Below are 12,146 nucleotides of genomic sequence, written 5' to 3' on the forward strand. Positions count from 1 at the left end.
GGGGTAATGAAAATGCTCTAAAATTAAATTATGGTGATTGTCGCACAACTCTGTAAACATACTAAAAACCACTGGATTGTATACTTTAAATGAAGAAACTTTGTTATAGGAATAATATTTCAATAAAGCTGTTAAAAATGTAAGAGAAGAAAGTGTCAAACAGGGAGAAAGAGGAAAGAGAACGAGAAAAAAGAAGAAACGAGAAAGAAGAAGAAGAAAGATATCTGTTGTCTTTACAAAGTCTTCAGTAAATTATTCCTTCAGGTGCTCTTAAGAAGTCCCTGGAATAACAAAGACCAACCTAAAATCCCCAGAAGAGTCAAAAGTCCAAACACCTTACGTATTTGTATCACAGCTGAAGAATCTCTATCTTAGGAAACCAAAATATTTTATTAATCTTTTATATGTTTGTTAATCTTTTGCCTGTTATATAGGCTGCTTACAAACCTGTCTGACCTTTGCCGCAAAGGGAGGTGTTATTATATCAGACAGCAAACAAACCTACTGTCTGCTCCAGAAGAAGATACAATTTCTATCTCCAAAGGCTGTTCACTATACAAATATCTTTGAAAAGATAGTCCAGAGCAAAGCCTCTGCTCAAAAGACATGCAGAAACATGGGAGACCTGCAGAGAACTGTCTCCCAACAAGGGCTATTCAGGCTCTCTCTTGTTTGACAGAGCGAGCTTTGGTAGTTTGTGCCTTTCAAGCATTTTGTCATCTAAATTGTCAAATTTATTGTCATAAAATTGATAATAATATTTCCTTATTTTTCCCTTTAATATCTGTAAGTTTGTAATGAAGCCCCATCTCTCATTCTTGATATTGGTAATTTGCGTTTCCTTTCTTTTTTCCTGATCAATCTGGCATATCTGGTTTATCAATTCTATTGATCTAAAAGTAAAAAGCTTTCGATCTCATTGACTATAGTTTTTCTATTGCTTATTTCATTTTCTGCCCTGATTTTTATTCTTTCTTTTCTTCCGCATAGTTTGAGTTTGATGTGATCTTCTTTTTCTAGGTTCTCAAGGTTATTGTTAAATTTCTTAGATCATCGATTTGAGTCCATTTCTTTTCTAATATAGGTATTAATGTTATACCTTCCCCTATAAGCTCTGCTTTGCCTGCATCCTATAAATTTTTATGTTTTCCTTTAATTTTAATTCAGTTCAAAATGATTTCTAGCTTTGTTTTTTATTTCTTTTTGACCTTATGGGTTATTTAGAAGTGTGCTTCCAAATATGTGGAGATTTTCCAGATATATTTCTGCTATTGATTTCTAGTTTGATTCCATTGTGGTTCAAGAACATACTTTGTATGATTTAGGTTTTTAAAAAATTTATTAATACTTGCTTTATGACCCAGAATACAGTCTGCTCTGGTAAATATTCTAGGTGCCCTTGAAAAGAATATATATTCTCCTATTATTGCATGGAGAGGTATATAACTATTAATTAGCTCAAACTGGATAACAGAGCTGTTCAAGTCTTCTATATTCTTGTTGATTTTCTGTTTATTTGTTCTATTGGTTATTGAAAGAGTGGTGTCGAAATCCGTGGCTATAACTATGGATTTGTTTATTTATTCTTTCTATGTTATCAGATCTTGCTTAAAGTACTTTGACGCTCTATTATCTGTTATAATGTTTAGGAACATAAACATTGGGATTGTTATATCTTCTCATTGAATTTACATTTTATCATTATAAAGTGATTCTTGTTATTCCTATATTATTCTTTCCTCTGAAATATTTCAGATAATATTTTGATAGTAACATAGCCACTCCAGCTTTCATTTGATTAATGTTAGTATGGTATATCTATTTCCATTCTTTTACTCTGATGTGGCTTTATATTTAGTTTGGTTTTTTATAGGCAGCATACAGTTAAGTCAACCTTTTTTATCCAGTCTGAAGACCTTTGCCTTTTAATTGATCCATTTAGTCCATTTACATTAATGGGAATCAATATGAAGTACATGAATAGACGTATCTGTCACAATGAGCTTTGTTAACAAATAAACTCTAAAACTTCAGTGACTTGTCTCAGTGAAAGTTATGTATCGCTCAGTCAACATTCAAAGGAGTCAGCAAGCTCTCTTCCATCCACTGACTCAGGGATCCAGACTCCCTAGATTGTGATGCTGCTAGCTCAGCTGAGGCAAGAGAAGAGAAACATGGAGGAGACATGCCTACTTTCAACTGACTCTCTCTTCATGGACCCTTAGCCTGAGCTAGTCTTGTAGCTCCAACATAATTACAAGGGAGGCTAAGAAAGGAACACAAGGAATTTTGGTGAGCACAACTGTACTTGATCTTTGCTGTATTTGTTATTATAAGTTGGGTCAGAAAGGAAATAGGAGGCTTGGAGAAGGTGGTCTAGGGGCCAGATTCTATAGGAACAAGACTCCCTATGGTTAAGAAAGATCATGTTCAAACCTTACGAAAAGAGACTGATACACAGACAATAATTTTACAAGATTTTCAAACTACAAGAAAAATAAGAGAATTCTTCAAATAGCATAAATAAATAATGAGTTATCACTTTTTCTTTGAGGCATAAAAGATTTTCTTCTCGTTTTTCCAAAGTTATGATAAAATTCCAGAAAAAAAATATCCTAAGAATGTTCAAAGAAAAAAGATGTGCACCTTAATTTAATTATCCTAACAAAACATAATGTTTAAACTATAAAGTGTTAAATCTAGACAGAATCTTAGAGATCATCTAATTCAATTTACCATCAAGGAAACCAAGGATGGGTGATATACTATGTTTTGGGGAGAATTGGCTCTAAATACCATGTATCTTGTATTTAAGGACTGGGCTCTTCCCTCATAGCATCCTTCAAGGTAAAACTCAACAGAACAATTTTCATAGGTCTTAAAAGTCATAGAAATTTTACTAATTGGATCCTTTCATAGAATAAGTACAAACTTCTGAGTCCTGCAAACCTGGGTTCATCCCAGATCCCACTTTTCTTATATGTGTGATGGGAAGCAAAATGTTTAGTCTCTTTAACCACAATATCCTCCTCTGAAAATTGGAATAATAATATCTATCCCACGGGATTGTTGTTTATAATAAATGAAGTAATATCTTTTTTTTAATAGACTGGCGCCTGAGCTAACAACTGTTGTCAATCTTCTTCTTCTTCTTTTTTTTTTTTCGCTTTTTCTCCCCAAATCCCCCAAGTACGTAGTTGTATATTTTAGTTGTGGCATGTGAGATGCACCTCAACATGGCCTGGCGAGTGGTGCCATGTCCACGCCCAAGATCCGAAGCGATGAAACCCTGGGCCGCTCAAGAGGAGCACGCAAACTTAACCACTCAGGCACTGGGCCGGCCCTGAAGTAATATCTTTGAAGTGTCTTTGTAGAGTTGACATTCATTAATTATGAGTTCCTTTACATATTACTTCTCTTCAAACGGAGGTCTGCTTCTAAAAGACGTACCAGAATCTCAAAACGTCTGAGTTTAGAAGGAATTGTAAAGGTTACATAACCCCCAAATCTCCTGATGCCTGACTCTTCTGTACCATATCCCGACCAAATGATCATCTGACCTGTGCTTAAATACCTCCAGTGACAGAGCTACTCCCTAACTGCAAAAGTAGCTAGCTTCATTTTGGGATCAATCTGACTTTTGGGAAGTTTTTCTTTGAAGCTGGTGTCAACTTCTTAGGGTCATACAAACAAGTCTGCCACTTAATAGCTCTCCATACATTTGAAGACACATTTTATATTCTCCAAACCTTCCTTCTTGTAGGCTAAACATTCTCTAGTCCCTCAATAAATTCTCATTTTGGCATGTTTTTAACCTCATCACCATCCTGACTCTTGCTTCCGTGTTCCAGATTATTTATAGTTCTCTAAACATGTGGCTCCCAGAAAGAACATACTATTCCAGGTGTGGCTGACCAGAACAGAGTAAAGTGGTGCTATCATTTTAAGCCTTCTAGCATCTATACTTGTATTAATGCAGTCAGAGCTCAATTTAGCTTTTTTTGGCAGTTGCATTATAAACTGATGACTCACACTGAGATAACTTTCTAATAAATGCACTAAAAGTCCAAAAGTCTACTTAACAGGAAATGCCACAAAGCTAAATATTCCTAATTCTGCATTTGAGCAAGTGCGTATATGGGTCAAGATCAGGACTTTTCCTGCTAACTTCTACTTGTAAAGATCTGTCTGAATCCTGATTTCGTCTCACAGCTCAATATAATCTACAAGTATGAAAACTGTGCTTTCTGTTCATCAGATCCCGGGATTGGGATATGACACATGATGCTTCCTTATAGCACCATGGAGCAGGTGAGATCAAAGAGGTAGCCAGGACCCGAGATGACCCTTAGCAGGAGTAGAGGAGGAGCCTATGTGGAGGAATGCTACACCTGGAGGGGCAAGCAGGGTACACTATCCAAAGTACATGACCAATTTAGCATGAATTTGGCCACTAGATGGCCCTAGCATTTCCAAAAAAAAAAAACAGTAGTGAAATCCTATTCTGGGAGGTTGCTATGGAAGGGACTGAGAATTTGACAGGCAAGAAGCCAAGTTCCAGAGGAGCTCTCCCAAGGGCTACAATCATTTGGAATGTGCAAAGAAAAGGCTTGGTCTCTGGAAGACGAATTAGCAAGAACCAGACTAGAAACATAGTGGAAACCCAGTCCTGGCAAATAGGGGATCAGGAGAGCTTCTGCTGGACAAGGTCATACACAGGGACAGCACTTCCTGATCTGAGTCCAGGGTCGACAACTTGTTGATAAGCTTGCCTGGTTTGGAGGCTGGGATGAGAGGGGGTGGTACTGGGGATGAATCCAGCAGGAGGCAGTTGCAAGTAATGGAAAAGGTAGAAGCTGAAAAATGACATACGTTACTGAAGCCCCCAGTGAAAGAGCAGAAGAGGACCCAGCCAAGACATGATTGTAAGCACACTCTCAGCCATACTACTCCCATCCTCTTCAGTTTGAATTCCCTTTCTATGTATTTTTCTTCATTTCTCTCTAAAATCTGATTTCATTGAAAATTATTTCCCCTGTAATTTTTTCCTAATGTTACTTGGGCCTTAAGTAGGAAGATATGTCTTTAAATAAGTAGGCACCAGACAGCAGTGCTCAATACTTCTACCTAATTGCATTATCATTTAACCTGCATTCCCCTCTTATGCAAAAGGATAATGTAAAAAAAAAAAATTAAATGCCTTGCTGAAATTCAGTAGCAATGTTGACCACTCTGCCAATTTCTCAATTTTATAACTGGATCAAAAAAGGAAATGAAACTACTTCCTTATAGTTTTTAGTTGAACTTACTGCCAATTTCTAGTCACCTCTTGCTTGTGCAAGTATATGCACCACATAATGACATTTCAGCCAATGACAGACCACATACACGACAGTGGTCCCATAAGATTATATTATAATTGAGCTGAAAAATTCCTATTTGCTTCACTGAAGGTAATGAGACTAACAAAAATTTGAGAAGGGCCTATATCAGACATGGACAAACTTCTAATGATCTGGATTGAAGACCAGACACAGAAATGTATCCCTGTCAGCGCTATTACAATCACAGACAAAGCAAAAATTTGTTTGTGATGTTGAAAGAAACGTCTAGACTCAACTATGATGTTGAATTGATTGCTGGCACTGGGTGGTTTAAACAATTCAAGAATTGTTATTCATTATATAACATGAGAATGAGTGGTGACTCTGTGAGTGCTGATGGGAAGGCAGCTGAAGAATTTTGGAAACTCTAGGTAAGCTGATTGTGGAGGAAAATTGCTTGCCAGAGCAAATATTCAAAATGGATGAAACCTCCCAATTCTGGAAATGGATACCTGAAAGGACTTTTGTCCATAAGGAGGCCAAGTCAATACCAGATTTCAAGGTTTTTAAGGACAAGATAACAGTCTTGCCTAGGAGTAATGTTGTATGCTACAAATTTAAACCCTTTGTGATCTGGCACAGTGAAAACCCCAGGGCCTTCAAGCACATCAATAAGCAAACACTGCCAGTGTACTACAGGACAACAAGAAGTCATACATGACTTAGGTCCTCTTCCAAGATGCCCTCCTGAATTGCTATGCCAACAAAATGGAGAAGCACTGTTTGGAGAATAACATACCTTTCAAGATTTTTCTTATTGTTGATAGTACTCCTGAACATCCTCCTTTTATTGGTGATCTTCATCCCAATATCAAAGTGGTCTTTCTCCCTCCAAACACCACCTCTTTGATCCAAACAATGGATCATGGAGTCATAGTAGCTTTTAAGGCTTACTACCTGAGGGGGACCTTTGCCCAGGCTATTGCTGCAGTTGAGAAAGACACAGAGAAGACACTGATGTAATTCTGGAAGGATTACAATATTTATGAGGGCATTAGGAAGCTTGCTTGGGCTTGGGGTGATGCCACCAAGGAACATATGAATTGTATCTGGGAGAAGCCACTCAAGAGGCTTGTCCATAATGTCAAAGGATTTGCTAAGGATGGAGATGTTGCAAAAATCAACAGGGCTGTGGTTGAGATGGCAAACAACTTTAACCTGGGTGTGGATGAGGATGACATTGAAGAGCTCCTAGAGTTGGCTCCTGAGGAATTGACTAACAAGGGGTTGTTGGAACTGCAACAGGAATACATAACTGAAGAAGAGGCAAAAGAAAAGGAAACTGTAGGAGAAGAAAAATAACAACTTCCCAGAAAATTCACAGTGAAGGGTTTAGCAGAAACTTTTGTAGACCTTAGTAAGCTCCTTAAAATGCTTGAAAACAAGGACCCCCAACACTGAAAGATTTTTATTACTAGAGAGGAACATTCATGGTACATTATCTGCTTACAAGCAAATCTATGATAAAAACACACACACACACACACAAACCGGCACGCCACCATGAATATATTTCTGAAAAGAGTGACACTTCCTGAAGAAGAGGCTCAGGCAGGTCCTTCCAGAGGTATTCCAGAGGAATGCGTTTGTATCATTGGAGAGGACAGCTCCATGTGTGTTATTACCCCTGAAGTCCTTCCAGTGCGACAAGATGTGGGGGTGGAAGACAGTGATATTGATGATATCAATAGGCCTGTGTAAGGCTAGGCTAATGTGTGTGTTTGTGTCCTAGTTTTTAATTTAAATAAAAAGTTTAAAAAGTAAAAAATAAACTAAATTTAAAAATAGAAAAAAGCGGGGGCTGGCCCCGTGGCCGAGTGGTTAAGTTCGTGCGCTCCGCTGCAGGCAGCCCAGTGTTTCGTTGGTTCGAATCCTGGGCACGGACATGGCACTGCTCATCAGACCACGCTGAGGCAGCACCCCACATGCCACAACTAGAAGGACCCACAACGAAGAATATACAACTATGTACTGGGGGTCTTTGGGGAGAAAAAGGAAAAATAAAATCTTTAAAAAAAAATAGAAAAAAGCTTACAGAATAAGGATATGAAGAAAGAAAATATTTTTGTACAGCTATAAAATGTGTTTCTGTTTGAAGCTGAGTGTTATACAAAAGAGTCAAAAAGTTAAAAATAAAATTAAAAATTTATAAAGTTAAAAAGTTACACTAGGGGCCAGCCCCATGGTCGAGTGGTGAAGTTTGCATGTTCTGCTTCTGCAGCCCAGTGTTTCACCAGTTTGCATCTTGGGCATGGATCTAGGACAGCTCATCAAGCCAAGCTGAGGCAGCATTCCACATAGCAGACCTACAACTAGAATATGCAACTGTGTATATAGTTGGAGAGAAGAAGAACAAAAAAGAAAGATTGGAAACACATTTTAGCTCAGTGTCAATCTTTAAAAAAAAAAGTTACAGTAAGGGGCCAGCCCAGTGGCATAGTGGTTCAGTTCACATGCTCCACTTCAGTGGCCCAGGGATCATGGGTTTGGATCCCAGGTGCAGACCTACACACTACTCATCAAGCCATGCTGTGGTGGTGTCCCACATACAAAATAAAGGAAGATTGGCACAGATGTTAGCTCAGGGACAATCTTCCTCAAGCAAAAAGAGGAAGATTGACAACAGATGTTAGCTCAACAGATGCTTCCTCACCTAAAAAAAAAAAGTTACAATAGCTAAGGTTAATTTATTATTGAAGGAAGAAAAATATTTTTTATAAATTTAATGTATCCTGTGTTCCATGTTTATAAAGTCTACAGTAGCAGTAGTCTACAGTAATGTCCTAGGCCTTCACATTCGCTTGCCACTCACTCGCTGATGTCGGTGTCGCAATCCAATGTACACATCAGGATAGATGCGGAGAGGGCTGATGGCCACTCTGAGTTTATTATAACCAGCGTTTCAATATATACATAGCTTACATCTGTTAAACATACACAGGTGTTCTGGATGAAGTAATTAGCGAATGCCAAGAATTCTTAGTGATTTCTCAAGGAGCCCTCTCTTGGCCTCTGTTTTGATATTATCATGTTGTTGCTGTGCTCCTATATTTTTATCTCAGAGCAGGCAAGGTCTCTTAGGCAACGGTCCCTCTTGCTCCCGATATCGGTATCGTTTCGCCATCTGTGCCCCCGGGCGGCCGCCGCCTGGCTTAGGTTGCCCCCCAGGGCACCGTCATTGGCTAACCCGCCTTCTCACCTCCGGGTCACAGTTTGTTGGCAAGCTTTTTCCAGTGATTATTAACCCTTCCTGTGTCAGGGGCGGCTACAGCTGACTTACCCAGAGTGACTTTCAGTCCTGTAAGCTCCATTCATGGTAAGTGCCCTATACAGGCACTTTATAGTACCTTTTTGTATCTTTTATACCATATTTTTACTGTATCTTTTCTATGTTTAGATACACAAATACTCACCATTGTGTTACAATTGTTTACATATTCAGTATAGTAACATGCCATACAGATTTGTAGCCTACAAGCAATAGGCTATGCCATGTGGCCTAGGTGTGTAGTGGGCTATACCATCTAAGTTTGTGCAAGTACATTCTGTGATCTCACAATGATGAAATCACCTAATGATGAATTTCTCAGGTGTAACCCAATCGTTAAGCAACACATGACAGTAGAGACAAGTGATTTACTTGCTAAACCATTCTATAAGACCATACTCTATAGTATATAGGATGTACATTCTTCCCCTCAGGGAAAATAGAAACACTTGTTTATCTTTGCTTTTCTCACATACTCCAAATACCTGTGATTTTCTTTTATTGCAGTAACATTGGTTTATAACACTATATAAATTTCAGGTGTACATCATTATATTTCAATTTCTGCATAGACTACATCATGTTCACCAACCCAGAGACTAACTACAATCCATCACCATACACATGTGCCTAACCACCCCAAATACCTGTGATTTTTAAAGATGACTGCTCATCATGTGGTGAGTTCAGCTGCTCAATGTCTGAAGTTCCTTTGGTCCAGACCTACAAAGCAACCAGATAATCTCTCAATAGAGGTCACCACAGCTACAACTGTGGCTATATCCAGACCATAGCTGTATTTTGCTTTACTCAAAGTCTAATAACTTTGAATTAGTTGCCAATGTTGAACATTGAGGACATCACATAAAATCAAGTTTCCTGACCTCTCTTGAAAATTTGGAAGCTACAACACTCATGGGCCCTCATTTCTACACGGGACATCTGGTGTCATGAGGCACCAGGCATTTCTAGTTTGCCCCTCTCCACCTGGTCCACTTGACCCATTTATGTTGCCTTCCTGGCCCCTTTTGGTGTGGAGTTTGTGATGCCTGATTTAGAGTTTCATCATTTACCCTGGACTCTATTTCCTCCTTTCAGTTACAACCTTTCTAATCTGAAGTTGATATTCCTCAGATGAGAACTAAGATGCAAAATGTAAGTGAAGATTAATAATAGCAAACGCCTACATTGTGCCTACTGGGTACCAGACACTGAACTTTTAGTTCATTCATACTCACAACAACCCTGTGGGAGGCACTGTTGTTACCCCCATTTTACAGGTGGACACATTCAGGCTCAGAGCAGGTAGTCAACTTGCCCAAAGGTAATTGCCTTTTCCACACCTTCTGTTCAATCAGCACTGACACTACTGGACATTTTCTGCTCTGAATCTAATAGACTGTGTATTTTTTCCTAACATGAAATTTTGGGCTAGCCTCAGCACATTTGGGACTTGGGGCTTTAGCCCTCCAGACTACTCTTCCTCCAGCTCTGTGAAACTTAGGTCCCCCTCCTCTCATGTTTTGTGTTTTCCCACTTTTAAATCAGAGCTCATGAGAGCATAAGTCCTCCTGTGACTTCTTGGCTGCTGTTCTTTGTAGGCTTTAGGAAACCAGGGAATCTGTTAAACGACATTAGCTCTGTTTTGTACACGTCACCAAGAATGCTTAAGAATAAGACTGTCCAATAAAACTGAGCATAAATGGTATAAGAAAATGAAGTGTGAATGAGAACTGTAATTATTTCTTAGTTAGGGAGTATCTAAATTTACTGTCTGAAGTCAGAGCCTTACAGGATCACCAGCTGCAATCTGGTAGTGAGTAAGTGGTTTTAGCACTTTTACTTGTTATTATAAATAAACTTGAAATTGCAGGAAAGTGAAGAAACACCTTTCAGAAGAACATGATGTCTTGGACCTGGTTTACTAGGGCAGGAACCGCACACAGACTCCTAAAGCCTTGCCTAGTCAAGCTGGATAGCATTTAGATTCAAGGACATTTATGTAGTCACTAATTCATCATGTATGTATTGAGTGCCTACTATGTGCCAGAAACTGTGCTAGGCAGGTATCAAGGGTTTTATTCATTCACTAATATTCACTTGTGGGCCTACTAGGAACAAGCTCCACACTAGGCTCTGGGGGATGTAGTCCGTGCCCTTTGAGCTTATATATTAACAAAAGAGTCAGAATTTCAACAACCAAGTACACAAGTGGTTAATCATAATTATAAGTGCTGCAAAAAGAAAATACAGTTCTTTCCAACCTAGGTGTTCCCGAACATGTAGTTCCCAAAAACTAGTCTGGGAAGAGAGGAAAAGCCTCTCTGGCAAGATGATATTTGAGCTGAAATATGCAGGAGATGGAGGAGTTAGGTGAAGTGAAGTAAGGGAAAAGTGAGAGAGTCCAAGGCAAAGGGAATAGAAAGTGCCAAGGACCTAAGGAGAGAAAGAGCCCCTGATTTCAAGGAACTGAAAAAGGCCAGTACCCAGCACACATGTGGAGCATAAGCAGTGAGGGAAAAGAGATATAGGGTGGGACCAATGACCTTGGCAAAGGTCACACTATGTAGAGCTGGTGAATCACATTACGAATTTTTAGATTTATCCTAAAAGCTTTGGGAAACCATTATAATTTTAAGCAGGATGGTGATATGATCAAATTAGCATTCATAAAGGTTAGTGAGCCATTATGTGAAGACAGGTCAGAGGTATGGAAGAACAGATGCAGTGAGTCAGGTATTGGGCTAACTCACTGGGGCAGGTAAGAAGTGCTGGTTTAGAGCAGAGTCTCTCAACCACAGCACTAGACATTCTGCACCAGACACTTTGTTGTGGGACTATCCTGTACATTGCAGAATGTTTAACAGCATCTCTGGCCTCTACCCACTAGATGCTAGTAATATCTCCTCTCTCAGTCATGATAACCCAAAATATGTCCTGACATTGTCAAATGTCCCCTGAGGGGCAAAATCACCCACCGTTAAGAACCACTGGTTTAGGCTAAAGTGGTGACAAGGTGAAGATGTGGGGACACTCAAGACATATCTTGGAGCTGGAATCAAAAGAAATTAATGATGGATTTGAAAATGGATGGAGAGCATGGGGTCAGGGATGACTCAAACTTGAGATACTGGTGGATGTCATGGCTACCCATTGAGATAAAATGAAGAAAGAAGACGAGATTTTGAGGAAAAGATAAAGAGTTCCACTTTGGGTATGTGGAGTTCACAGTGCCTCTTAAGACCTCCAAGAAACACACACAAAAAAACACAATAAGACCCCTGCCTTCGAGGAGTTTAGAGTCTAGAAAGAAAGACTGACATATGCATTAATGATTATAGTGCACTGGGTTAAACTCTCCATTAGTTACATGAGTTGGACACACAGAGAAGGAAGCTAGATTCAACTGGAGAGGGAGGCCAATGATGGCTTCCCAAAGGAACAGAAGCTTGGACTGATTTTTGTGTACGTATGTGTGAGGAAGATTTGCCCTG

The sequence above is a fragment of the Equus przewalskii genome, chromosome 4 (assembly GCF_037783145.1).
Source record: "Equus przewalskii isolate Varuska chromosome 4, EquPr2, whole genome shotgun sequence".
NCBI classification, from domain to species: domain Eukaryota; kingdom Metazoa; phylum Chordata; class Mammalia; order Perissodactyla; family Equidae; genus Equus; species Equus przewalskii.